The sequence below is a fragment of the Geotrypetes seraphini genome, chromosome 3 (genome assembly GCF_902459505.1).
Source record: "Geotrypetes seraphini chromosome 3, aGeoSer1.1, whole genome shotgun sequence".
NCBI classification, from domain to species: Eukaryota; Metazoa; Chordata; class Amphibia; order Gymnophiona; family Dermophiidae; genus Geotrypetes; species Geotrypetes seraphini.
The window spans coordinates 41,967,159-41,993,772 of NC_047086.1; positions in this window are offsets into that span (position 1 = coordinate 41,967,159).

Below are 26,614 nucleotides of genomic sequence, written 5' to 3' on the forward strand. Positions count from 1 at the left end.
TCCGTCAGCGCTACAATGTCATCGAGGTCTGTCAGAGCCGATTTACTGGAGCTGCAGGAAACCAGTTTATAGGATTCGTTTTAGAGCCGCTCCAGCACTAACACTAGTCTCTGGCTCTGACAGACCTCGGTGACATTTTAGCGCTGACGGATCCTAATACTTTTCCCTCCCTATGCTGAGACGGATCTGTCGGCACTAAATTGTCACCGAGGTCTGTCAGAGCCAGAAACTAAGTACAAACAGCACGGACCTCAGATTTTTAAGGACGGGCAGGTTTAGATCCGCGAGGTCCATCAGGTCCGTGAGGTCCGAATTTTACCCCTTCCTGTATATATATGTGCACACAAAAATAAAGTATTAAAAAAAAAAAGCAAACCTGTTTTCATCAGTATTGCCGTTTTCTTGTGTTGGGTACTGCTGAGTTGTTGTCTTGCCACCTGTCAAGCACTAACAGCTCCTCTGAAGATCCAGATGTTTGCTACTATCCTACCTGTAAACAAATGAAAGGAAGTAAAACCCTAACCTCCCTAGATAAATGCAGGCTAAAGTCAGGCAATGTATTTCTAACTACATGCTGACCTTCCCATGAAGGCCCTCCAAAATGCTTCTGATATGAAATCAGCTTACAGAGTTTCAGCACATATATTCACACAATATCTGTCACCTCAGCTTTACCTAAATATTTAAGTATCTTTGATTCAGAAATAATGAAACTCCTCAGTATTTATCTCACAGTCCCAGAGTCTGCCAGTATATCCGAAATACTAACTGGAAACAGCTCTGCGCAATACAACCTCTCAGAATTCCAAGATAAGAGTGCTTTTAAAGTTTTAAAACTTCAGTTCTCAGAACATTTAGCTTTCAAAAAAATAGTTTCAGATTCTCCAAACTCCACATAAGAACATAAGAACTGCCACTGCTGGGTCAGACCGGTGGTCCATCGTGCCCAGCAGTCTGCTCTCGCGGCGGCCCCCTGGTCAAAGCCCAGTGCCCTAACTGAGTCTAGCCTTACCTGCATATGTTCTGGTTCAGCAGGAACTTGTCTAACTTTGTCTTGAATCCCTAGAGGGTGTTTTCCCCTATGACAGCCTCCGGAAGAGCGTTCCAGTTTTCTACCACTCTCTGAGTGAAGAAGAACTTCCTTACGTTTGTACGGAATCTATCCCCTTTCAACTTTAGAGAGTGCCCTCTCGTTCTCTCTACCTTGGAGAGGGTGAACAACCTGTCCTTATCTACCAAGTCTATTCCCTTCAGTTCCTTGAATGTTTCGATCATGTCCCCTCTCAATCTCCTCTATTCGAGGGAGAAGAGGTTAAGGGCTCAGCAGTCTTTAAACACCAATAATGTTAGGCAATCTGAGTGGAATCAGTGGTCTTATACAGTGAAGGGATTAAAACTCTCTATTTCCCAGCACTTAATGCTTCTTTTTAGCAACAGGAGTCACATAAATCCAGTTTAAATTCTGAAATATACTTTAAAAGTTCTTATCACTTTTTATTTGAAATATAACTCCAAATTTAATTTAGAAATCTCAATAAAGCATGAGAACCAGCAGGAATCAGATAAGTTTTTGACCCACAACTCACACAAACTCAGCTGTATTTTGTTTTACAGCTTTCTCAGTGCACACCTAAGCTCAACAGCCCATAAACAGGTTTAATCTGCAGCATTTCTCATGAAATCAAACATTTACAGGACATATTATTTCAAAAGTATTCATTCCTTCCCCACACAGCCAAACTCCAGAGCAGACCTAGAAACTTTCACTCAGCAGCCTCTTCGTCTCCTCATCGATTCCTGGTGCTTCCCTAAGCTCTCCTCTAGCTCACAGTAATGGTTCTGGGGGTCTTAATGAGTTCCTGTGAAGATCTTGTAACCGTTAAGTTTAATTTCTTGAGAGCGTCCCATATGCTCACAAGGGTCACTGTGGCAGGTCTTCTAATTCCAAGTTCATCCAAATCAGCTCCCTGGACTCTCTGCTCTTGTTCTTGTTCCCTCTCGGCTACTGCCCCTTCTAACAGGGTCTCCCTTGACGTTCCTTCCAAACAAGGGTCACCTGACAGAGCCGCGGGAGGAACAGGACGCGGTGGTGGGATAGTTGCTGGAGGGGAAAGAGATATCTCCAACCCAAAGTTGCCGGCAGCTCCACCCACCGACGAAAGCTCAAGACCTCCAGAACGCATCGGACCGCTGGTGACTGCAACATACTCCAAAATCGATCTTTGATTCAGGGTGGAAGTCCTCGTTGGTAAGGGGTCCAAATGAATTGCACCCTTCCTCTTAGAATGAAGCATCTGGATGAGACGAGCAAAACGCTGCCCGAAGGTAAATCTGTAGCTCATAGAGACGCGTTGTAAAGCAGCCGGCTATACCGCTGCCATCTTAGATTCTCCCTGAGCAGTGGCAATTCTTATATGAACATAAGCCACTGGGTCAGACCAGAGGTCCATCGCGCCCAGCGGTCCGCTCCCGCGGCGGCCCATCAGGCCTATGATCTGTGAAGTGGTCCCTGACTATTCCTATAACCTACCTCTACTTCTATCTGTACTCCTCAATCCCCTCATCTTTTAGGAATCTATCTAAACCTTCCTTGAACCCCTGTAGCGTGCTCTGGCCTATCACAACCTCCGGAAGCATGTTCCATGTGTCCACCACCCTCTGGGTAAAAAAGAACTTCCTAGCGTTTGTTCTAAACCTGTCCCCTTTCAATTTCTCAGAGTGCCCCCTTGTACTTGTGGTTCCCCACAGTCTGAGGAATCTGTCCCTGACAGAAGGGCTCCGAGGTAGAATAACATTATTCGCCGATGATGCCAAACTGAGCAATGTAGTGAGCAAAAGCACAACAGACAAAAAAGCAATGGCAGACGATATGGTGCATGACTTACTTCTGCTGGAGCACTGGTCTAGGTCCTGGCAACTCAGCTTCAATGCCAAAAAATGCAAAGTCATGCACCTGGGAAGCCAAAATCCATGCAAGATTTACACCCTAAATGGCGAGATTCTGACAAGAACTGAAGCAGAAAGAGACTTAGGGGTGATTGTCAGGGAAGACATGAAGGCTGCAAACCAAGTGGAGCCAAAGCAAAGGCAAATCATAGCTTGCATACGCAGGAGTTTCGTCAGCCGTAAACCTGAAGTCATTATGCCACTGTATAGATCCATGGTGAGACCGCACCTGGAGTACTGTGTGCAATTCTGGAGGCCGCATTACCGCAAGGATGTGCTGAGACTGGAATCGGTCCAGAGAATGGCCACCAGAATGGTCTCGGGACTCAAGGAGCTCCCGTACGAGGAGCGGTTAGGGAAATTGCAGCTCCACTCACTCGAGGAACGTTGAGAGAGGGGAGATATGATTGAGACATTCAAGTATCTCACGGGCTGCATCGAGGTGGAAGAAGACATCTTCTTCTTCAAAGGTCCCGCGGCAACAAGGGGGCATTCGTGGAAAATCAGGGGCGGGAAACTGCACAGTGACACTAGGAAGTTCTTCTTCACTGAAAGGGTGGTTGATCGCTGGAATACTCTTCCACTTCAGGTTATTGAGGCCAGCAGTGTGCCAGATTTTAAGGCCAGATGGGATAGACATGTGGGATCTATCCGCAAAGATAGTTAGGGGGGGAGGTGTCACTGGAGTGGGCAGACTTGATGGGCCGTGGCCCTTATCTGCCGTCTATTTCTATGTTTCTATGTTACCTTCTCTATGCCCTTCAGTATTTTGAAGGTTTCTATCATGTCTCCTCTAAGTCTCCGCTTTTCCAGGGAGAGTAGCCCCAGCATTTCCAACCTGTCAGTGTATGAAAAGTTTTCCATACCTTTTATCAGTTTAGTTGCTCTTCTCTGAACTCCCTCAAGTACTGCCATGTCCTTCTTGAGGTACGGCGACCAGTACTGGACACAGTACTCCAGATGAGGGCGCACCATTGCACGATAAAGCGGCATGATGACTTCCTTCGTCCTGGTCGTGATACCCTTTTTAATGATACCCAACATTCTGTTCGCTTTCTTTGAGGCTGTCGCACACTGTGCTGATGCTTTCAATGTTGTGTCTACCATCACCCCCAGGTCTCTTTCAAGGTTGCTTATCCCTAGCAATGATTCCCCCCCATTTTGTAGCTGAACATCGGGTTCTTTCTCCCTACATGCATGACCTTGCATTTCTCTATGTTAAAACTCATTTGCCACTTTTTTGCCCACTCTTCCAGCCTCGTTAGGTCTCTTTGCAGGTCTTCGCAGTCTTCCGCGGTTCTAACCATGCTGCAGAGTTTGGTGTCATCCGCAAATTTAATAACCTCACATTTTATTCCCGCCTCCAGGTCATTAATAAATATATTGAACAGGAGCGGTCCCAGCACCGACCCCTGTGGAACTCCGCTCGTGACCCATTGCCAGTCTGAGTAATGGCCCTTTACTCCAACCCTCTGTTTCCTGCCTGCCAGCCAGTGTTTGATCCATCGGTGGACATCCCCTTGCACCCCGTGATTCCACAGCTTCTTAAGCAGCCGTTCGTGGGGTACTTGTCGAAGGCTTTTTGGAAGTCAAGGTAAATGATGTCTATGGATTCCCCTTTATCCATCTGGCTGTTTATTCCCTCAAAGAAGTACAGTAAGTTCGTGAGGCACGACATTCCCTTGCAGAAGCCGTGCTGGCTCGCCTTCAGCTGTCCATTGTTTTCTATGTGTTCGCAGATGCTGTCCTTAACCAGTGCTTCCATCATCTTTCCTGGAACCGAGGTCAAGCTCACCAGCCTGTAGTTTCCCGGGTCACCCCTTGATCCCTTCTTAAAGATGGGCGTGACATTTGCTATTTTTCAGTCCTCCGGGATCTCCCCAGTTTGTAAGGATAGGTTACATATTTGGTGAAGTGTTTCCGCTATTTCGTTTCTCAGTTCTTTTAGTACCCTTGGGTGGATGCAGTCCGGACCTGGTGATTTGTCGCTCTTCAGTCTGTCTATCTGTCGGAGGACATCCTCTTGGCTTACCTCTATTTGGACCAGCTTTTCATCCTGATCCCCACTTATGATCTCCTCGGGTTCTGGAATATTGAATGTGTCCTCTCTCGTGAAGACTGACGAGAAGAACTTGTTTAACCTGTCAGCTATCTCTTTTTCCTCCTTTACCACTCCCTTCTTGTCTCCATCATCCAATGGTCCCACTTCCTCCCTGGCCGGTTGCTTCCCCTTCACGTACCTGAAGAATGGTTTGAAGTTTCTTGCTTCCCCCGCCAGTCTCTCTTCATATTCTCTTTTTGCTTTCCTAATCACTCGGTGACATTCCTTTTGGTGTCTTTTGTGCTCCTTCTGGTTGTCCTTGGTTTGGTCCTTTTTCCATTTTCTGAACGATGTTTTCTTATCCCTTATCACCTTTTTCACTGCATTTGTTATCCACACCGGGTTTTTTGTTTGATTCTTTTTGCACCCTTTCCTAAACCTGGGGACGTACAGGTTCTGTGCTTTGTGCACCGTGTCCTTGAGTAGGGACCAAGCTTTTTCTACGGTCTCCATCTTCCCTGAGCTGCTGCTGAGTTTCTTTCCCACCATTTTCCCCATGGCCTCGTAAATCCCTTTTCTGAAATTGAGTGCTGTCGTTGTGGTTCTTTTCACCTTTGATGTTCCTATTGCTAGCTTGCACTGGATCATGTTGTGATCGCTGTTTCCTAGTGGTGCTAGTACTACCACCTTCAAACAATCATCTATTATATAAACTCTATTCAGAACATTGAGTCACAAACATTTCATTATATCTACATCAGAATGACAAATAGAGGAGGAAAAAGCCTCAGAACCCCACCTACCTTTTTGTATAAATGAGTTAAGCAGGTTCTTACCTCTGTTGGGAATAAGTTACAGTTCTCTCCTGATCCTCCACGACCTTCCTTCGCTCTGGGACCCCTGGTTCTGATCCTGGCTCCTGAGTCTTGGAGTACCCCACAGGGTAGTGAGTGAGATACAGAAGAGGACTGAAACCAGGAAACCTTCAAAGATCTATCATCCAAGCACAGGGAGAACTAGTAATATCCAGATCTAACAGCCTCTGGGGGAAGTATCTCTAGTGTCCCACCTCAGCAGTAGTGATCATCAAACAATTTTGGCGGAAAATTTCATGGCGACACCAGAAAGTATTTCTTCACAGAGAGAGTGGTTGATCATTGGAACAAGCTTCCAGTGCAGGTGATCGAGGCAGACAGCGTGCCAGACTTTAAGAATAAATGGGATACCCATGTAGGATCCCTACGAGGGTCAAGATAAGGAAACTGGGTCATTAGGGCATGGACAGGGGGTGGGTAAGCAGAGTGGGCAGACTTGATGGGCTGTAGCCCTTTTCTGCTGTCATCTTCTATATTTCTATGATATACAGATAAAGTGGAAGGTGGCCACACAAAACACAAAGTCCTGGATTACAAATGTACGGACTTTAGTAAAATGAGGGAGCGCCTGATGAAAGAGCTGATAGGATTGGAGGATATAAGAGCAGTGGGAAAACAGTGGTCCAAGCTGAAAGGAGTGATAAAATTGGCCACCAAACTTTATCTAATCTAATCTTCTATTTGTGAGTGGCACAAACCTATACAAGCCCTAGGCAACTGAAGAGTAAACAGGGAGGGGAGAAGAAGGGGGATGGGGACATATAGGAGGAAAGGAGAAAAGACAGATATGAATTATGTAAGGAAAATAAACAAAAACAAGAGCAAAAGGAAACCGATATGGTTTTCCAAAGAAGTGACGGAGAGAATAAAGGCAAAAGAGTTGGCATTTGTGAAATACACAAAATCAACTCAAGAAGAGGAGCACAGAAATTGAAAGAAGCCAAGGGAGAGATACATCTGGCGAAAGCACAAGAGGAAGAGCAAATGGCTAGAAATTAAAAAAAAGGTGATAAAAATATTTTTTCAGGCGAATTAGTGAAAGATGGAAGGCAAAAAATGGAATTGTGAGACTGAAAGAAGCTACAAACTGCTATGTGGAGACTAATAAGAAAAAAGTTAATTTGCTAAACAAATACTTTTGCTCTGTGTTCACGTAAGAAAATCCTGGAGAAGGACCGTGATTGTCTGGCAAAGTTACACATGAGCATGGAGTGGATACTGCACAATTTACGCAAGAAAGAGATTAAAAGAACAACTTGAAAAACTGAAAATGGACAAAGCCATGGGACTAGTTGGCATCCATCCCAAAATATTGAGGGAGCTCAGATAGGTTCTGGTGGGTCCTCTTAAAGATTTGTTCAGTAACTCCTTGGAAATGGGAGAGGTTCCATAGAATAGGAGAAGAGTGAAAGTGGTCACAGAGATGAAGCAGGAAACAGGCCAGTAAGCCTCACTTCGGCTATTGGAAAAAAATAATGGAAGTGTTGCTGAAGGAAAGGATAGTGAACTTCCTAGAATCCAATTTAGTTGGGCCATCATCTTGGATTGGTGCCTGATTATCAGCACCAATTTTTGTGCACTATATATAAAATCTGGAGGTTTATCATTTATATGCATACTGTGCTAAAGAATTATAATGTAATTCAGAAAAACAGGATTTTAAAACACAGTGAATATATTTTTTTTAAGTTCAATATTCTTTATTAAGTTTTATAGACAATACGATGAAATCTTCTGTCCAATGTGCGGCGGTGGCCAAAAAAGCAAATAGGATGCAAGGAATTATTTAAAAAGGGATGGTTAACAAGACTAAGAATGTTATATAGCCCCTGTATCGCTCCATGGTGCGACCTCATCTGGAGTACTGCGTTCAATTCTGGTCTCCTTAACTCAAGAAAGATATAGTGGCGCTAGAAAAGGTTCAAAGAAGAGCGACCAAGATGGTAAAGGGGATGGAACTCCTCTCGTATGAGGAAAGACTAAAACGATTAGGGCTCTTCAGCTTGGAAAAGAGACAGCTGAGGAGAGATATGTTTGAAGTCTACAAAATCCTGAGTGGAGTAGAACGGGTACAAGTGGATTGATTTTTCACTCTATCAAAAATTACAAGGACTAGGGGACACTCGATGAAGTTACAGGGAAATACTTTAAAAACCAATTGGAGGAAATTTTTTTCACTCAGAGAATAGTTAAGCTCTGGAACGCGTTGCCAGAGGATGTGGTAAGAGCGGATAGTGTAGCTGGTTTTAAGAAAGGTTTGGACAATTTCCTGGAGGAAAAGTCCATAGTCTGTTATTGAGAAAGACACGGGATTGGTAGCATGGAATATTGCTACAACTTGGGTTTTGGCCAGGTACTAGTGACCTGGATTGGCCACCGTGAGAACGGACTACTGGGCTTGATGGACCATTGGTCTGACCCAGTAAGGCTATTCTTATGTTCACCTGGTACAGAAATATAATGTAGTACAGATATAAAGGGTCTATAAATAACAAAGTATTTCATTGTTCTCCCCAGAAGTCTTTTCCAGCCGGGTGGCATGATAAAGTAGCCTGGTAGGGTGGGGCAGGACGGGGAAATTTGGTGGTTAGAATAGGGTCATTAAATCCAGTGGCGTACCTAGTATATATGGAAGCCAGTGTTGATCATTTTTTAACAACAAAAGTTATTACTAGTAATAATCCATGAGTCACACAACAAGGGTGCACCTAGGAAAAGGCAGCATCTTAAACACTGCAGTGAGCACTAGAACACCAACACACACATTGTAAAACTAAACAAGCCAGATCCTGCACAGTCAATTGATCCTGTACAGTCAATGCTAACAGAAAATCATGTCCTTTTCATACACAAAGAAGACAGAAACACCCTTGCCCAATATGGAATAATCACAAACTAAAAATAGAAATACGTAGACAAAAGTTAAACTGAAACGCCAAGAAACCAGACTCTGCATACAATGCAACACCACAGAAACAGTGACACATGTTCCCTAATACAGTGCAAAATATAATTTGAAAAAAACCGATACATAACAATCACCACTTTACAAATTAACAAATAGAAGTAAAAGAAATAAGAAACTACCATTTTATTGGACTAATCCATTTTTTAATTAACTTTCAGAGGCAAAATCTTTCTTCAAGATAGTACAGTATACTGCTGTTATGGTATCCTGTCCTGACCTAAGGAAAGGGGTTTAGTCCCCCCCAAAATTGCCCTATTTCCATTTCCTATTTATAAACTTTTATCAATACAGTTACAATGCTACTTGATTCTACGTAAAGCAACAACAAAATTTTCTTTCTAGCTTTTGTTGTTTCTGCTTAAGTCATCTTCTCTTCGCTCTCTTCTTTCTATAGAGTTTGTCCTCTCTTCCTTCCATGCAACATCTGCCCTCTCTCTTTGCTCCTTCCACCCAGCCTCTGCCCTCTCTCTCGACCCACCCTTCCATCTACGGTCTACCCTCTCTCTGCCCTTTCCATCCATTGTCTGCCCTCTCTCTCTTCCATACGGCATCTTCCCTCTTTTTATGTCCTTCAATAAACTGTATATCCTGTGCCCTTTCTCTCCTTTGTACATGATTCATTTCAGTTTCATCCCCTCTCCATTTTTCTGTCTCCACCCCCTCCCCTATGCTCTCACATCTCTCTTCTCCTTTCCTTCCTTCCTTCCCACTCCACCCCATGGTCTGACATCTCTATCTCCTTCCCTTCCCTCCCCCATGCCCTGGCATCTCTCTCCTCTCCTAGCTCTCCCTTTCCCTCCTTGCTCTGGCACCTCCTTTCCTTCCTTTCCCTCTGGTCTGGCATTTGTCTCCTTAGTTTCCCTTCCCTTCTCCCATGACCTGGCTTCTCTCTCCTCTCCTTTCATCTCCTCCTCCATTATCTGGCATCTCCTCTCCTTCCTTTCTCTCCCTCCCTCCTTCCTTTCCCCTGGTCTGGCATCTGTCTCTTCCCTCCCCATATGCCCTGACATCTATCCCTCATCCTCCATGGTCTGGTATCTCCTTTCCTTTCCCTCCCATGGTCTTGGCATCTCTCTTTCCTCTCCTTTCCCTCCCATGGTCTTGGCATCTCTCTCCTTCCCTCTCTCTCCCCAATTGGGTGCAGCAGCAGCAGCATTTCTCTCTCCTCCCCCATTGGGTGCAGTAGCAGCATTTCTCTTCCCCCCTCCAATTGGCCACAGTGCAGCATTTCTCTCCCCTCTCCCTCCCCCACCCCTTCGCAGTGCAGCATTCACAATTCACTACAGGCTAATGCAGAAGATAGGGAAGCGATGAGGGAAGCTTACAACTAGCTGCTCTTGCTTGCTTTAGGCTTTCCTTGCTGCTGGGTCCTGCCTTCGTGGAACCAGAAAGTAGGCAGGATCCGGCAGCGAGGATGGCCCGAAGCAAGCAAGAGCAGCTAGTTGTAAGCTTCTCTCATCGCTTCCCTATCTCCTGCCTTAACCTGTAGCGAATTAAGCCCATGCTCCAGGGCTCTAAAGGCAAAACTGTGCGTGCTGGCTTCCTTTCTCTTCCCTCCCCCCCCCCCCGGGATGAAATTTCCAGTTTCGGAGGGGAATAAGGGAAGCCGGCGCGCACAGTGTTACCTTTAGAACCTGGAGCATGGGTTCAAGTCGCTTGCTGGCACTTTAAAAAGAAAAAAAGTCAAGCAGAGACAGGAGTCAAACTTGTGGCGGCTCTTCAGGCTGTGCCGAGTCAGCCCGGGGAATCTCCAAGCTGGTGAGAAGGTGTTTCTTTTTAATGTTTAAGCAGCAGCAGGATTCATGACCGAGATGACAGCCGGGTGGTCATCTAAATTAGCCGGGCGGAGCGCCCAGCTAAAAGGCTCTATGGGGAACACTGCATTTTTTAAAAAAATTGTTTCACAGTGAATATTTAAAGGAGATAGAAAGACCTTGCAGAATACAAAAGTGAGTCTTCTATAACATGGCCATTAGTTTTAACAACAATGACAACAAAATATGAGGTTTTGAAAGTCTGTGCTGCTTTAGTACAAGCAAATGCTAGGGAGTAAAAAAAAAAAAAAACAACAACCCATACAAGATCTTTTCAGAAAATCAAGCTAATGAATGGGTTGCATTGACTTAACCTCCCTGGCTGTGTGATGGATTTGAGCTTGTTTAAAACAAATTTAGATTAATCATTTGAAATAAAAGGAGAGATGTGTAAAAACAGCAAATTGCAGAGTTTTTCCATTCTGCACGAGTGATGGCATTTCCAGTTCTGAGATCGGCTAGGCACAAATCACTGAACTTCTGGTTAACCATTGTCTGGTATGTTAATCCAAATTTAAAGTGTGGCATGGTGTTCTTTTGCTGCTCCATCAGGACAGCAATCAGATACTTTTAAGCTGCGTACGGGTAGATAAGCAATATTGTATGTACCTGGTATTTAGAGGCGATTTTCCCTTAACCGTTGCAGTTTAATTGCTAGGATAGAGAGGGAATTATTTAGAAGACTTATTTGCACTTTCTACATGCCTCATCTGCCCGGTGGCTCTAAATCCCAATGGTTAGTGCAGTGGCCTGAGAACCAGGGCAATTGGGTTCAATTCCCCCTGCAGTTCCTTGTGACTTTGGGCAAGTCTAGGGTTACCAGATGTCCGGATTTACCCGGACGTGTATTCTTTTCAGAGGGCATGTCCGGCATCTGGACGACTTTTCAAAACTCGGAACTTTGTCCAGGTTTTGAAAGCTGCTTCTTTGGGACCGACCGACGACAACAGGTTGAGGGGGAGGGGCTGGGGAGAGGCAGGGCTGGGCTGGGTAATGATGTGGACAGAACTGGGCGGGCCTGGAGGCGGGGCTATGGGTCCGTGGAGGCGGGGCTATGGGTCTGGATTTTATTTAACCCTAGGCAAGTCACTTAACCCTCCAATACCCCAGTTACAAAATAAGTACCTGTATATGATATGGAAGCCATTTTGATTGTAACCACAGATAGATGATATATCAAGTCCCAACCCCTTTCTTTCTTACACATGTATGTTGGTGTTTCACAGTTTGCACATGTATTTCAGCCATTTTGCAAAGCTAGGTGTACAAATGCTGCTAATTAACTACAGAGAGTACAAACTTTATTATCATTTTAAAGGCCAAAATAAACAGGGATTGACAAATAACTCCCTTAACCCCCTCCTGTAAAGGGCTGGCTGAAAGGAACACTTTTATAAAGCCTATTCCAGCTGAGGTACAGCTGTAAAACCCCTTCATGAAATACATAAGATAAGGGGAATGGGATTTGATATACTGCCTTTCCATGGTACAGTCAAAGCAGTTTATATTTTTATTATATTTAATTATTTTTCAATTTCTATCCTCAGAATGATATACAATAGGACATTCACAAAGTAAATTTAAGGAAATGAGTGGTTACAAACAAGGAGCACATAGAAGGAAGCTGATTGAGAATAGTCTGTCTGCTGATGCAGGTACTTTATTCCTAGTTTTTTTGGTTGGTTTTTTTTTTTTGGGGGGGGGAGTTAAGTGACTTGCCTAGGGTTACCAGATTTTCCATAATAAAAATACGGACCCATGGCCCTGCCCCCAGGCCTGCCCAGTTCTGCCCGGCCTGGCCCTATACCACCTGAGTCATGTCCCATTCCACCCCCAGCCACGCCCTCATCCCTGCCCTCTCAACATGTTCGCTTGGCGGGAGGGCATCTGTGTATGCAGCCTGTAGTTACAAGGAAAAAACACAATTTGAAGTGTCTCTATACAAATGCTAGAAGCCTAAAAAATAAAATAGGAGAGTTAGAGTATATAGCACTGAATGATGAGGTAGATATAATAGGCATCTCAGAGACCTGCTGGAAGGAGGACAATCAATGGGACACCATATTACCTGGGTACAAATTATATTGCAAGGACAGAGTACATCAAATTGGAGGGGGGGGGGGGGTTGCGCTAGATGTTAAAGAGGGAATTGAATCAAATCAAATAAACATTCCGCATGACATAGATAGCAGTGTGGAATCCATATGGATAGAAATTCCATGTGTGAAGGGAAGGAATATAAAGGTAGGGTCCGAGGGAGATCATGACTCACCAATTTGCTTGACTTCTTTGACGGTGTGAATAAACATGTGGATAAAGGTGAGCCGGTTGATGTCATGTATCTAGATTTTCACAAAGCTTTTGACAAAGTTCCTCACGAGAGGCTCCTGAGAAAATTAAAGAGTCATGGGATCTGTGGCAAAGTTCAGTTGGGGATTAGGAATTGGTTATCGGATAGAACACAGAGGGTAGGGTTAAACGGTCATTTTTCTCAATGGAGGAGAGTAAACAGTGGAGTTGGGACTGATTCTAATTAACTTATTTATAAATGATCTGGAAATTGGAATGATGAGTGAGATGATTCAATTTGCAGATGACACTAAACTGTTCAAAGTTGTTCAAATGCATGCGGATTGTGAAAATTGCAGGCAGACCTTAGGAAATTGGAAGGATGGGCAGGTGAAATTTAATATGGTCAAATGCAATGTGATGCACATTGGGAAGAATAACCCAAATCACAGTTACCAGATGCTAGGAACCACCTTGGGTGTTAGCGCCCAAGAAAAGGATTTGGGTGTCATTGTAGATAATAGGATGAAACTTTCCATCCAATGTGCAGCGAAGGCCAAAAAAGCAAACAAGATGCTAGGAATTACTTTTAAAAAGGATGGTTAACAAGACTAAGAACATTATAATACCTCTGTATTGCTCCTTGGTGTAACCTCACCTGGAGTATTGCGTTCAATTCTGGTCTCCTTATCTCAAGAAAGATATAGCAACACTAGAAAAGTTTCAAAGAAGAGCAACCAATATGGTAAAGGGGATGGACCTCCTCTCTTATGAGGAAAGACTAAAACGGTTAGGGCTCTTCCGCTTGGAAAAGAGACGGCTGAGGGGAGATAGGATTGAAGCCTACAAAATCCTGAGTGGAGTAGAACGGGTACATGTGGATCGATTTTTTTACCCAATCAAAAATTACAAAGACTAGTGGACACTCGATGAAGTTACAACCTCTGGCATCACATTCCAGAGCTTAAGTATCCTTTGAGTGAAAATATATTTCCTCCTATTAGTTTTAAAAGTGTTTCTCTGTAACTTCATCAAGTGGTCCCTAGTTAATTTCAATGATAAGAATGCGAATACTTCCACACAACTCAGATATGCATATATTCATAAGTGGAGTTTAGGCAGAGCACTAGCAGTGTCTCAATTTACATGCTTACCTTATAAAATACATATGAACAGGCAAGTTCACCTACTTTCAAGCTAGTATAAATGTCTGCAAATTCATTTTATCTGCAATTATTGCAGCTTTTCCGGGTCAATTTTATAAAGATCAAAAATGAATTAAGGAACTTGTAGAACCCAATTGCATTCATAGTAACATGGTAACATAGTAGATGACGGCAGATAAAGACCCGAATGGTCCATCCAGTCTGCCCAACCTGATTCAATTTAAATTTTTTTATTTTTTCTTCTTAGCTATTTCTGGGCAAGAATCCAAACTTTACCCTGTTCAGTGCTTGGGTTCCAAATGCCAAAATCTCTGTTAAGACTTACTCCAGCCCATCTACACCCTCCCAGCCATTGAAGCCCTCCCCAGCCCATCCTCCACCAAAAGGCCATATACAGACCCAGACCGTGCAAGTCTGCCCAGTACTGACCTTAGTTCAATATTTAATATTATTTTCTGATTCTAAATCTTCTGTGTTCATCCCATGCTTCTTTGAACTCAGTCACAGTTTTACTCTCCACCACCTTTCTCGGGAGCACATTCCAGGCATCCACTACCCTCTCCGTAAAGTAGAATTTTCTAATATTGACAAATTCACTAAATTAATTTCCACAAACAATAAAAATATTTATCAGTTATCGGATATATTATCAAATCAGATGTAATTGAATACATAAATAGGAGGAAAAGCCTCAGGGCATGGTTCGGGATTTCAATGTCCTCACAATCCTCAATGTGCCCCCTCATAGGCAAAAAAAAAACCTCCTAGTTGAAAGCAATGCCAATAAGCACTGTATTTAAATTGGTTCATGCAAGTTCACTTCACTTTGAAGTTCTTTGTTTAAAAAGATTCATGCAAATCCACTGTCATTTAACAATTCTTCATGTTTGTTGAACATTGCCACATATGACAATTAAGAAATATGAAGAATACAACTTATCTGGTACTCAAGTTGTTTGCTGCTGAGACCCAACGCCGACGAGGGCCAGCGTTTCGCTTAAACAAATCTGCTTCAGGGCTACGGGATCGTGGCTGAGCTCATAAACATTTAAAAAATGAAAGGAAGGGTGGGTAGGGATGGGGGATGGGAGATGGGGTTATGTATTTATTGTGCCATTAGAAGGAACTGAGTGTTGTCTATTGAGTTAATTGATTGATAATAAGTTGCATTTTATGCTGGTTTTAAAATGAATAAAGATTTAAAAAGAAAGCTTTCAAGTCTCTGAACATTCAAACATATTTAAAATAATTATCTCCAAGCAGTGGCATAGTAAGAGGGGGGGAGTCGATTGACCCGGGCACCGTGGGGGCACCAGCACCTGTCCGCCCTGCCACACTATGCCATGCTTGTGCCATCACTCCCCTCCACTCTGAACCTCTGCAGCTCTTCACTAGTGCTAGCAACTTCTCCTGCCTGTTGCTCACGCCAGCCTGGTTCCCCTCTGAATCACTTCCGGGTCATGAGGCTAGGAAGTGACATCAGAGGGAAATCCAATACCGGCACGAGGAGCATGCTGGAGATGCCACTCATGCTGATGAAGATTTAGAGGTACGGGGATGTGGGAAAAGGAGGGCGCAAGTGTGGACTGGGGGGGAGGGTGTGATGGAGCAGGAGGGGCGTGGGAGGAGCAGGGGCGTGGAGAAAAGGGCATGGGGGGCACCACCACCCCAGGCGCCTCCTTCCCTTACTATGCCACTGTCTCCAAGTTCTACCCTACTGACAAATGGCTGCACTGCTCAATTGGCACTACTCAACATGGCAGCTTCCTTGCTCCATAGTAATATATAGTGGGTGTCTGACATTGTTGTTGCCACCCTGTGCTGTTGTTCAGTGTTCAAGAAACAACCTGAGTACCAGATAAGTCTTCATACTGCTTCATAATTATCGCATATGGCAGACGTTCAGCAAGGACTTTCCCCCACTGTCAGGAGCTTTTTACCATGGCAGAAGGAGGATAGGCTAGTTGTGGTCTCATAAAAATTTTCCCCCCAAATCAGGGAATAACATTCAGCCAGCGGCAGTCAGAGTCTTTAGGGTTGCTGCCGGCATTATGCCCAACCGCTCTATTTTTTTTGAGCTCCAAGTTAACATCAAGATTTATATCACATGGCACCAGTGTATTTTCAAACATTTCGGGAAATTTATCGGCCAGGAAGGGTGGGATGAGATTGACAGCGACTAGGGAATTGGGAGTGCGTTATGATGTGACGAGGGCTACGATGTTCTCAATAGCTGGAGTGAAAATGTGGACTGCGCTAACAGGGAACGTGCGATCCTATGCTGATCGTGTAAATTTTAAGAAGTTGCTTAAAACGCAGTTATGTGTTAATGCATTTATGTAATATTTCTTAGCCTTTAGTAAGATGTTCCTGCCTTCGTGATGATATTTGTCTTAGTTATATTTAGGGCTCCTTCTACGAAGCCGCGTTAGTGGCTTTATTGCAGGCGGACTTTTATCACGTGCTAACCCCCGCGCTAGCCGAAAAACTACCGCCTGCTCAAGAGGAGGCGGTAGCGGCCAGCGCGACCGGCTAATTAGCACACGCTATTACGCGCGTTAAACCGCTAACGTGGCTTCGCAAAAGGAGCCCTTAGGTTTAATTGGAAACCGCTTGGTAACAGGCGGTATATAAATTTTGAAAATAAAATCAATCAGACAACTGTATCATGATGTTATCCTCATTGGCAAAATAGTTTTGGTGTCATGGTAGGGGTCAGACAAGTTTTTGCTACTGGTTACCCTGCACAGTTGCTTGTGTCTAGCAGTGGGGATTATTTATAGCTATTTCATAAGATTTCAAAAACTCCGAACAGGCTACATTTCAAGAACATTCTGTTTTGAAAGGTAGACATGGCATCAGTCATCAGAGTGGCAATTAAAGTGTCTTAACAAAACTTGCAGCCCTCTTTAGTAAAATAAACAGTGTCTATATTAAAGGAGGCTGACATTATACACCATTTCTTTCTCTTGGGAGTAATGAATACATTCTTGTTCCACAGACCTACAAATTATGTAATATCTTGGACTATTTTTATAGCTTTCAGGGACAATATACTGTATTTTTACACAGTTGTTTGCAAGAAAAATATCAGCCTATTGGGTTTGTTTTATTTTCATCTTGAGTTCCTGTGAATGATTATTTATTTGTGGCAATCTTATAGAAAGCACAAAAAAAAAAAAAAAGCCCTGGGTGCAATTTAGCCCAAGTGAAATTCCAGGCAGAAAATGTCTCCCTCATTCCCCAAAAAGGTGATATAAAGTTAATCTATAGATCAATATTTATGAAAGCAAGATCAGCAAATCCAGAAATCTGATTATTCAGTAATGTCACTTTGTTTTAGGAACTTACAAAGATATGTTACGATGAAAGCTTATGTCCAACATTATTTTTGCTTTTTTCTCTCATTATGTACCTGTCATTTAAAAAAATATTAATGACTAACCAAGTTTTAGCACTATCAATATTTTTTTTTTCTTATTTGCAGATATATTTCTGGTCAGTTTTGAGCAAAACTTCATGGGAACAATTAATATTTTCTGATTCTGTTTCACGGTAGTCCTATTAGATTTCAATGTGCTGATTTTGAGCTTTCCTCATTCGCCCAAGGCAGTGTATAGCAAGTACAATTCATCATAAAACCAGCCATTTTGTTAGTAATACAACAAGAGCAAGATGATCAAGTACGAGGGCCCGCTGAAAAGTTCTCAGCCCAACCAACAAAGTTGGGGCAGTTTCCATCAAGGGCTATATACTTGGTCCAGTGATTTTCCGCTTAGGAACATAAGAATAGCCTTACTGGGTCAGACCCAGTAAGGCTAACGATTAGCGTGCGCTAAATCGGTTTGCGCACTTTAGTAAAAGGACCCCTTTATTTGGCCACCAAACTTCCCCCACCCCTTTCAACAAAACTGTAGCACAGTTTTTAGCGCCAACCATGATGGTAACAGATCTGATGTTCAAATGAATTCTTCGAGCATCGGAGCTGTTACTGCTGCGGCCGGTGCTACAAAACGCATTACGGCTTTGTAAAAAGGGGGGGTTAGCCGACTAGCCGCTGGATGTTGGCAGTGACCAGCTATGTTATGCCAGATATTCAGTGGGATCTATCTTGCCCACTTGTTTAGCCATAAGAACTGCCATACTGGGACAGACCAAAGGTCCATCAAGCCCAGTATCCTAATTCCAACACTGGCTAACCCAGGTCCCAGGTACCTAGCCAGATTCCAACAGATTTAGAACATAAGAACATAAGCGTTGCCTCTGCCGGGTCACACCAGGGGTCCATCGTGCCCAGCAGTCCGTTCCCGCGGCGGCCCCCCTGGTCCATGACTTGTAAGTGATCCTTACCTAAATCATTTATTCCCTAATCATATTATCCTGTGTAGTAACTCTCTATCTATACCCTTCAATCCCCTTTTCTATCAGGAAGTCATCCAATCCCTTTTTGAAACCCAATATCGTACTCTGTCCTATCACCTCTTCTGGAAGCGCATTCCAGGTGTCCATTAGAGAGTTGCGCGGGGACAGAAATCCCACCCATCCCCACCCGTCCCCGCCAGGATCCTCTCCGTCCCCGCCCGTCCCCGCCAGGAACCTCTCCATTCCCGCCAGTCCCCGCCAGGATGCTCTCCATCCCCGCCCGTCCCCGCAAGGATCCTTTCCATCCCCACCCGTCCCCGCCAGGATCCTCTCCGTCCCTGCAAGGATCCTCTCCGTCCCCACCCGTCCCCGCCAGGATCCTCTCCGTCCCCGTCAGGATCCTCTCTGTCCCCACCCATCCCCGCAAGGAATTACCTCCATGCCCGCCCGTCACCATAAAAAGCAGCAATTACTTCTGACAGGATCATCAATTCCACAGTTTCTTTTGTGTTTGCGCTGCTGTTTTCCTTGTGGAATCTCTTTGGTGGAACCCTTTTTTTGTTTTCTGTTCAGGTAATTAACTTATAAACCCCCTCTTTTACTAAGGCTGACGTGTCCATTATATTATATGGATGAACCCTGCTTCCAAAGCCTTCCATCCCCGTGGGAGTCCCGTTGGCTAGAGGGGGGACCCCGTGGGAGTCCCATGGGCCAGAGAGGGGTCCCCGTGGGAGTCCCGTTGGCTAGAGGGGGGACCCCGTGGGAGTCCCATGGGCCAGAGAGGGGTCCCCGTGGGAGTCCCGTGGGCTAGGGGGGATTCCCGCGGGACCCCCGCGATTCCCGTGATCCCCATTCCTGTGCAGACCTCTAGTGTTCACTACCCTCTGAGTAAAGAAGAACTTCCTAGCATTCATTTTGAATCTGTCTCCTTTCAACTTTACAGAATGCCCTCTTGTTTTTGTTGTCCCCGCTAGTCTGAAGAATCTGTCCCTCTCCACCCTCTCTATGCCTTTCATGATTTTATAAGTCTCTATCATGTCCCCTCTAAGTCTCCGCTTTTCCAGGGAAAAGAGCCCCAGCTTCTCTAGCCTTCCAGAATATGAAAGGTTTTCCATGCCCTTTATCAGTTAGCTCTTCTCTGGACCCTCTCGAGTATTGCCATATCCTTCTTAAGGCGACCAGTATTGGACGCAGTACTCCAGATGTGGGCGCACCATCGCTCGATACAGTGGCAGGATAACTTCCTTCGTTCTGGTAGTGATACCTTTTTTGATAATGACCAACATTCGGTTCGCTTTCTTTGAGGCCGCTGCACATTGTGCCGCCGACTTCATTGTTTTATCCTAGGAATAAGCAGTGGATTTCCCCAAGCCATCTCTATAATGGCTTATGGACTTTTAGGAAATTATCCAAGCCTTTTTTTTAACCCCACTAAGCTAACTGATTTCACCACATTCTCCGGAAACAAATTCCAGAGTTTATTTACATGTTGTGTGAAGAAATATTTTCTCTGGTTTGTTTTAAATCTACTACTTAGTCCACAAAGTACATTAGCCAGTGTGAATGTCCCTGAGCTGCTACTATTGCCAGCATCCTGAACACGCTCAGTTTTCACGCATGTGTGAAAACTGAGCATGCGTGCTGGCCACAATGGCAGCCCAGGGACACTGTCACCAACTGCCAAGCTTCCTAAGTGGTCTGGCTGCTGCGGGAGAGAACTTCAGCTGGCAGGGTTTCGGGATCCCTGCCAGTCACAGCAAATGTTTGCTGCAGCTGGGCAACCTGAGCCCAAAGCAAGGATGAACCTGTGTTAGCGGCTGAAGGCACACACTAACTTCTGCCTTAAGGAGGAGAGTGCCAGCTCTTTATTTCATTGAATGGTGGGACCTCATCATCCCCGCCAGCAAAGGTACAGGGGTGCTGAAGTTTTGAAGGGGGGCCAGAGCCCCCAAGCCCTCCCCTCTATGGCCACATCATTGACATGCGTTAACTCAGTAATTTTAAGACAGAGGCATACACTTCCTGTTCAGTGGATTAGATTTGGATCAGATTTATTATTTGATTTACTGCTATTGACATAAGTATTTAGTGGTGTACGATAAATAAAAAACTTATTAAAAATACAATACAGTCAATTTACAAAATCTATTTTTTTTTTAAAACCCAATAAAAAATAAGACAGTAGTTCAAATTAGCAGAATCAAGCCAATCATTACTAAATCCTATAAGAACAGTTTGCTTCCATATTATTGTTGAAATCATTCTGTTTCTGCTTATCTGCTCATTGATATAGCACCTTCCCTATGCAGTTCTGTTCACATCATGTAACATCATGCCAGTTCTTTTTCTCAGCTTCCAACAGCCCCCCCTTATTTCATCCTATTCCTCTTACATTTCTATCCCTTCATAACACCCCCACTTCCTCTTTCTAAGGCAAGAACAGAGCTCATTTCCCTCCCACCCCAGCCTTTCCAGCAGAGCCCCTCCTTCCTGTACCTAGAGCAGCCTTCTGGATCCTACTACAAGTTCTGCAAAGGGGTGGGGGGTGGGGGAAGCACTGTTTAGCTGTTAAAAGGTTAAACTATGAAAAATATCCAGACAGGTTAGCTATCCTTATGGCTTTGAGGCAGTTCATTTACAAAGTTATAGAACCCTAAAACAATTCAGACAGCTGGTAACCCTAAGCTCCTAAATTCTCAGTATATTTCACAGGGATTCCCCATTCTAGGGCTACTTAATTCTAGCCCTGGAGGTCCACAAGCAGACCAGGTTTTCAGGATATCCACAATGAATTTCAGCATGTATCGCAGCTTCTTGTGAAGCTACACTGGCTCCCAATATATTCTTGTACTAGTGTTTTAGCCCGTTACATTCGTTACAGTAACGGGTGCTAGAATAGCCCCACCTATACCCTGACCCTGACTTTGACCCCACCCATGCCCCGCCTCTATCATGCCCGGACCCTGCCTCCCATTGATCCCAGTCCCACCACCTCATCTTTCACCATTTCCTTTGTACCCTTTTGGCCCTCCTGACAGGGTCTTTACTTACCCAAGGCGGCAGCAGCAGTCCTGACGTACCAACCTTTCCTCCCTCAGTGCCCCAAAGCAGCAGTGGTCCTACCATTTCCATCTCTCCCTTTCCCCCTTTCACACCCTCTACCATCTCTCTCTGACCCTGTTTCACCTCTTTTGCCATCTTTCCCTTTCTTGTCCCCCTCTGTCCTTCCCCAAGACCATCTCTCTCCTGCCCCCTCCACACTCCCTGAAGTCTATCTCTCCCTATCCCCTACCATCTCTCCTGGTCTGTCTCTCTCTCCTCACCTCCAGCCTCTGCGGAGCTCTCGCAGCTCCTCCTCGTCCTCCTCCAGCCAGGCTTCAGCCATCTTCCGCCGTGGCCTGCAGCCGCTGACAGCCACCGCGGCCGACATCCGCCTCGGGGGATTCTTGCGCATGCACACTCCTACCTGCGGTGCCCTACAGCGCACGGAAAATGGGAGCACGCAGGTGGGACTGTGCATGTGCACTTAGGGCTTTATTATATTAGATACAATTCAGACGTGTTTGTCTAACCTTCAAGATCTTATTCGGCATTTGTTCTTTGCTAATTCCTCTGTCTTGGAATTCCAAATAAATACGGACTGGTCAAAAGCATGCAAAAATTTAAACTATCTTTTCCCTCCTTGAAAGGCACAGCTTCCACTAGCAAACTGGGGAAGTCTTTCTCTTTAAACTAGCAGAATTATGGAAAAATATTCCTTTGTGGCTGAGCGAACTAGGTTCTTTTCAAATTTACCGCAAACATCTTAAAACTTGGCTTTTCACTAAATTGTAAATTTTCTTCTTTATCATTTTCCTCTCTAATATTATTTATTGTAAACCAGGTCGAGCTTTATATTCATAAAGATGACATGGTCTATAAATTCAAGTTTTAGTTTAGTTTAGAATATGCATGAGAGAGATTTGCATGTGCTGCCTCCTTGGTATGAAAATCTCTCTCGTGCATAGTCATTGTGAATATTCTTAAACCCTGGCTTGACTGTTGACCTCTAGAACCAAATTGAGTAGCCCTACCCTAAACCTCTGGGTCCTAGGCACATGCCTAGTTTTCCTATGCCAGGGGTGAGCAACCATGGTCTCCGAGTGCCTCAACTCAAGTCTGGTTTCCAAGTTATCCTCAATGAATATGCATGAGATTGACTTACATGTACTGTTTCCATTGTATGCAAATGGATCTCGTGTATATTCAGTGTGGAAATCTTGAAAACCCAACTGTTGTGGTGCTCAAGCACCTTGGTTGCCCACCCCTGGCCGATACCTTAATCCCATTATGGACCACCTCCCCAGTGAGTGAGCCTCAGCAGATAAAATTATAATTGTGGTAGAGTTTGAAGAGAAGGCTGACATTTAACACTAGCAGAACACAGAAACTTAGTGGTACAAAAATGCTTTTTTATATTGTGATCCTTTATCGTTCAGACTACTGGTGCAGGCATTAGTTTTATCTATTTTAGACTATTGTAACATCATCTATTTAGGAGCACCCAAAAAAATTCTAAGGAAATTAAGGCTAATTCAGAATACAGCTGTTCGATTGATTTTTGGTTTAAAAAAGAACGACCATATTAGTCCATATTATCGTTTACTTCATTGGCTGCCTTTGGAGGCAAGAGTATTATTCAAATTTTCCTGTATCTGCTTTAAGCTGATGTCGGGATTGTCTCCAGCTTACCTTTTTCCTCATTTGCATAGACCATCAAGAGAAACTAGAAACTTCTTTTTTTTAAGTTCAAAGATTTTATTGATTTTAATACACATTAAGTACAAAAAGAGAAATGTTAACAAGGCGAGATACAGACAGGATGTACATATAATAAAAATTAAGGATTCATACAATCTTAGCTATGTAATACGAAACTAGAAACTTCTACTTATTTGCTTATCCAAAAATTAATGGGTGTAGACATAAGACCTTCTTAGATAGGACCCTAAATTTCAAGCTTGTAGGCAACAATCTTGGTTAGGTAAATGTATTCAGCAAGCTATGTTATCCTATTGCAGTTTTTGGAAATTTATTAAGACCACTTTGTTCGCTAAGTTTATTACTTAGTGAGTTTTACTATTGAAATTCTATTTTACAAATATTTGTATTTTTTACTGTATTATTGTATTTCGCTGATTGTCCAGCTCTTTTTAGTGTAAACCGCCTAGAACTTTTGGTTATGGTGGTATAAAAGAATAAAGTTATTATTATTATTGTCAGTGAGAGACTGTCTTTCTGGAGGTAAATCGTCATTTCTTTGAGTTTTCTTGAAAAATTTGCTAGGGGTTCCCCCCCACACCTTCTAGAAACATACAAACATGACGACAGATAAAGGCCAAATGGCCCCCAGTCAGCTTAGGGTTACCAGATTTTCTGGACCCCCCTAGGCGCGCGATGTCATTACATCGTATCCGCGCACGGATGCCCTCCTGCATGAAGGAAAGCTTTTCAAAATCCAAAGTGCCAGGTTATGAAAAGCCGTCCAAACACACGGACATGTCCTCAAAAGGAGGACATATCCGGGAAAAGGAGGACATCTGGGTCTGCTCATCTGCAGCATTTGCTATCTCCTTCTCGATGGTGCGTCCGCATTTGGAGAACTGCGTCCAATATTGGTCGCCGTACCTTAAGAAGGACATGGTGTTACTCGAGAGGGTTCAGAGGAGAGCGACGCGTCTGATAAAGGGGATGGAAAACCTTTCATACGCTGAGAGATTGGAGAAACTGGGACTCTTTTCCCTTGAGAAGAGGAGACTTAGAGGGGATATGATAGAAACTTACAAGATCATGAAGGACATAGAGAGAGTCGAGAGGGACAGATTCTTCAAACTTTCGAAAAATAAAAGAACAAGATGGCATTCGGAAAAGTTGAAAGGGGACAGATTCAAAATGAATGCTAGGAAGTTCTTCTTTACCCAACGTGTGGTGGACACCTGGAATGCGCTTCCAGAGAGTGTAATAGGGCAGAGTACAGTACTGGGGTTTAAGAAAGGATTGGACAATTTCCTGCTGGAAAAGGGTATAGAGGGGTATAGATAGAAGATTACTGCACAGGTCCTGGATCTGTTGGGCCGCCGCGTGAGTGGACTGCTGGGCACGATGGACCTCAGGTCTGACCCAGCGGAGGCATTGCTTATGTTCTTATGTTCCTTAAAAGATCCCACGTGCCTATCCCATAGTTTCTTGAATTCAGACACGGTCTTTGTCTTCTCCACCAACTCTACTGCAATATATACGGCAGCAGGCAGATCCGATGACATTTAAAAGACTGCTAAAACGCCATCTTTTTTTTTTTTTGTAAAATGACATATGGCTGAAGGATGGTTGGCTGTGTTGTGGTTGTGGGGAGAATTGTGAATACTGACGACGATTGCTGTCAACTGCCTTGTGTTTTATGTTTTTTTAGATTGTATTCTGTATGGTTTTAATGATATTTATTATGGCTGTTTACTTGTGCTTCACTTTATATAAGGCGAATGATAAATAAACGCAGTACAATACAATATTGGGAGACTATTCCACGCATCTCTCATACCACACTTTCTGTAGAAAAGTATTTTCATAGATTACTCCTGAGCTTGTCATCTCTTAACTTCATTCATATGAACTGATACTACTGCACATGCTCCACAGATATGTGGTTGCACAAAACTTTAGAAAAGATCAGAGGTCCAATACTTGAGCCATCATTTCCATTAACATATGAGATAGTCATATGTGGTACATTATTCCCCCCCCCCCCCCCCCCCATAAATCTAAACTAAACTAAACTAAACCTTAAGTTTGTATATCGCTTCATCTCCATAAAGATAGAGCTCGGCACGGTTTACAGGTAAATTCAATAAATAAGGGAAGGACATAATAAGAAATTAGAGGTTATGAAGAGGATAGCTAGCTTTACATTTTAAATAGACAGCTTTATATTTTGGAGAAAAGCCAGGTTTTCAGTTGCTTTCGGAATAATTGGAATGAGCCTAGGTTCCGCAGTGGGGTCAGGGAGGTTATTCCAAAGCTCAGTGAATTTGAAGAAAAGGGATTTCCCTAATTTACCTGCATACATGATGCCTTTTAATGAGAATGAGAAAGAGAGAAAAAAGAAGAGCAAGAGAAAAAAGAAGAGAGATAGAGAAAAAGAGAGAGAGGAAGAGAGAGAAAAAAGAGAGAATGAGAAAGAGAGAAAAAAAGAAGAGCAAGAGAAAAAAAAGAGAGAGAAGAGAGAGAGAGAAAAAAAAGAGAGAGAAAAAGAATGGAAGAGAAATAAAAAAGAGAGAGAAAAAAGGAGAGAGAGAGAGAGAGAAAAAAAAAGGAGAGAGAGAAAAGGAGAGAGAGAGAGAGGAAGAGAGAAAGAATAAAGAGAGGAAGAGAGAGAAAAAAAGGAGAGAGAGAGTGAAAAAAAAGAGAGAGGAAGAGAAACTAAACTAAACTAAACCATAAGTTTGTATACTGCATCATCTCCATAAAGATAGAGCTCGACACGGTTAACAGGTAATTCAATAAATGAGGGAAGGACATAATAAGAAATTAGAGGTTATGAAGAGGATAGCTAGCTTTACATTTTAAATAGATAGCTTTACATTTTGGAGAAAAGCCAGGTTTTCAGATGCTTTCGGAATAATTGGAATGAGCCTAGGTTCCACAGCGGGGCAGGGAGGTTATTCCAAAGCTCAGTGAATTTGAAGAAAAGGGATTTCCCTAATTTACCTGCATACATGACACCTTTTAACGAGGGGAAAGATAGTTTGAGTATGTGGGCAGATCTGGTAGTGTCAGGTCTCGAAGAATTCCAGGATAGTGGGATTAGGGGAGGAAGAATGCCATTTAGGATCTTGAAAATTAGGCAGGTACATTTTAAAGTGAATCCTAGAAATCACCGGAAGCCAGTGAAGTTTTGAAAGAAAACGGGGAAACATGATCGAATTTGCTTTTTGCGAAGATCAACCTAGCCGCAGTGTTCTGGATCCGCTGAAGTCTTTGAAGATTTATAAATGTCGTCTTTTCATAATTATGACTGGGGTAGCAATGCAGATGATAACATATAATTGGAAGAATTATGATCATCTTAACTTCTCTTTTTGGTGGGCAAATTTATGGTCCACATATAGGAATGAGAA